General features: G+C 54.7%; 1 pseudogene; it reads right to left on the bottom strand.

Moving 5' to 3' along the window:
- Positions 1-2,642: 2,642 nt before the first annotated feature.
- On the bottom strand, positions 2,643-2,921 carry LOC142723474 (18S ribosomal RNA; annotated as a pseudogene).
- Between the last annotated feature and the right edge of the window lie 212 nt (positions 2,922-3,133).

Below are 3,133 nucleotides of genomic sequence, written 5' to 3'. Positions count from 1 at the left end.
CTCATCAAAGGGGGGGTACTGTAAAGGATCTGCCAGGCACAGCTTCGGGGTTAACTCCCATAATTAATCAGTCAGCACCTGAATCTACATCCCTGAGACTGACTCCAGCTTCCACCACTCAGGCTGGCAGGCTTAGGAGTGGGAGAGCCTATCGCAACCTGGCCAGACTCAGCTAGCTCCCGCCCTCGGTCTATTTAAGCCTGCCCTTCCTGTCCCTCGGTGCTTGTGATTTCCTGGCCCAGCTACAGCTCCTTCTATTTTGATCCTGCTCCATACAGACCCTGGCTTACTGACTACTCTTCTGCTCTTCGTTTGGTACCTCGCACACTCCTGGCTTGACTCGGCTCGTTCACCACTCTGGTTGCTCACGGTGTTGCCGTGGGCAACTGCCCCTTTCCCTTGCTTGTATTCCCTTGTATGTTTGTCGTGCACTTACTGAGCGCAGGGACCGCCGCCCCAGTTGTACCCCGTCGCCTAGGGCGGGTCGTTGCAAGTAGGCAGGGACAGGGTGGCGGGTAGACTAGGGCTCACTTGTCCGTTTCCCTACTCCCCGTCATTACATATCTATTCTAGACCTACAATTTCCTTTTTGATAGGTGTACCCTGAGTGACCTGGGGTATGCCTAATGTGGATATCCACCAGGCGAGCTTCACTTGCTAGGCCATTTAAAGTTACACTAGTCACTAGTCACTAGTCAGGGCAGCATCTTTATCACATATGAGCATTTAAATTCACATTAAGGGTATGTTCACACGGCGGGGGTCCGTAACGGCTGAAATTACGGGGATGTTTCAGCCTGAAAACATCCCCGTAATTTCAGCCGTACCGGCATGTGCAGGCTCTTGAACGCCGCGTCAATTATGGCTGTAAATAGCGCTGCTATTCATTGGAGTCAATGAATAGCGGCTCCAATTACGGCCAAAGAAGTGACAGGTCACTTCTTCTACGCGGGCGTCTATTTACGCGCCGTCATTTGACAGCGGCGCGTAAATATACGCCTCGTGTGAACAGACAAACGTCTGCCCATTGCTTTCAATGGGCAGATGTTTGTCAGCGCTATTGAGGCGCTATTTTCGGGCGTACTTCGGGGCAAAAACGCCCGATTTACGTCCGTAAATAGGCCGTGTGAACATACCCTAACATTCATATTTGTGTGTTCTGTGCTGCTTTACAGCGGCTGCTGCTGGTCTGTGTATGTTCCGTCTGCCACACAACTCAACTCTCCTGCTACGGAGTGGTTGACTTTGCCCTTATCAGAGGCATCAGGTGTCTGATCTTGCCACGCTGGTCGGTCCAGGACCAACCACGTTACAGACACCCGATTCCCGGGACCGCGCTACCAACTATGGGTCCGCCTCTTCAACCGGCCCCCAAATCTCGCCGTTAACCGATCTCCAGGGCTCGCCCTCAGCTGATCCTGAGACCACACCCCCTGACACGCTCCGGCTGCCGGCGCCACCTACTTCACAGTGAGTGGCGTCCGGCGCCATTTTGCCCAGCCTCGTGTCAATCTTCCCGCTCCGAGTCCACTACAGGAGCCGGAGTTGGGAGGTTTACGGGTTCTGCACCCCGGACCAAAATCTCTTCTGGCCCAGAGTGCAGGGCATGTGTGTAAACAAGTCTCACCATCTTTTATTTTTGCCTCCTCTCCTCTCTCTGCTTGAGTTGCTTCCGCCTTCTCTTCTCAGCTGCCGTACTCCGCGATCCTTCCTCCGGGGGCAGCTCTGAGCCAAAGCTGAACCCCTCTAACGATATAGGGGATTCTTGGTCTTGCCCAGGCGATGTTCCTCCTCTGACCCGGAGCTGCTTCCCGGAGACTCCGGCAGCCGCACCATGTTGGGTGTAATCACCTGCTCGTTCTGTAACTTTTCGGCAAATACTCCACCTCCTTGGATGATTTCGCATCTTCTGTCCTCCACATCTAAAACCTCACGGACAAGTCTACGGACCTGCGCGGCATACTTTGCCCGCTTGTTTCCCGATGACTTCCCTGCCCTTTGCCGGGCCACCATCCATTCCCCACGCTGCAGAGACCTTCCCATGTTCTTGTATTCCTCCATGTAGGCCACCAGGCGGGAGCCAAAAGTAGTTGACTCCATCCCCAGCCTCAGTGACCCCCCCCCCCCCCCCAGTTGGGCGGGCCCCTGCAGCCGCGATGCTCCGCTCCTGCCGGTCCTTCTCCTGGGGAGGATGGTGTCTCCTTCTCCCCTCTCCTGGGGGCATGCTGCGATACCCCTGTCCTTTGGGGGGGGGGACGGGACGAGGCCACACTATTGAAGCTTCGAGATGACCTTCCTCCCAGGGCTGGCTCCACTTTCCCAGCCAGCTGGGACATCCCTCCACCCCCCACCAGCTTGCTCCGGATGGAGCCCCCCTCGGGGCACTCTGCTAGCCCAGGCAGGTGTGATGAACCTGGGCTGATGTTGAAGCAGAGTCCCCGGGATAGCACAAGTGCACAAACACACCAACACACCCCTCTCCTCTCAGGAACAAGCCCGTCCTGGTACCAGCACCACAAAGCTCCTCCTTCTACCGTGGCTGCGGGCACCAAACTTGCCCTCCAATAGATCCTCGTTAAAGGATTTAAAAAGTGTACTCATTCCAATTACAGGGCCTCAAAAGAGTCCTATATTGTTATTTTTCGTCACTACCGCCCCGAGTTGGGAGTGGGTAATTTGTGCGAATGCTGCCTTCCTTGGATGTGGTAGCCATTTCTCAGGCACACTCTCCGGAATCGAACCCCGATTCCCCATTACCTGTGGTTACCATGGTAGGCGCAGAAAGTACCATCGAAAGTTGATAGGGCAGACATCCGAATGTATAGTCGCCGTCACGGGGATGTGCAATCGGCCCAAGGTTATCTAGAGTCGCCACAGCGGCCAGGGAGTTCCTCTGCTATTAACTAATTCTGAAGCAGTGAGCTGATGTTCAGAATTAGTTTGACAGCGGGACATACCCCCGGCCGCCCGGGACAGTGGGACACCGCCCGGAATCCGGAACGGTTGGGAGGTATGAGGAGATAGAGAGAGATAGAGAGAATTACCGCTCTCGGTGATGCAATGGAAGAGATAACTTCTTTTGTTCAACTTCTTTACTGTAATGAACCGGTAACAGGAAATTCTCTTCTTTGGA

This window comes from Rhinoderma darwinii, chromosome 1, assembly GCF_050947455.1.
Source record: "Rhinoderma darwinii isolate aRhiDar2 chromosome 1, aRhiDar2.hap1, whole genome shotgun sequence".
In the NCBI taxonomy this organism is placed as follows: Eukaryota; Metazoa; Chordata; class Amphibia; order Anura; family Rhinodermatidae; genus Rhinoderma; species Rhinoderma darwinii.
This window is presented reverse-complemented; position numbering and strand designations above follow the sequence as displayed.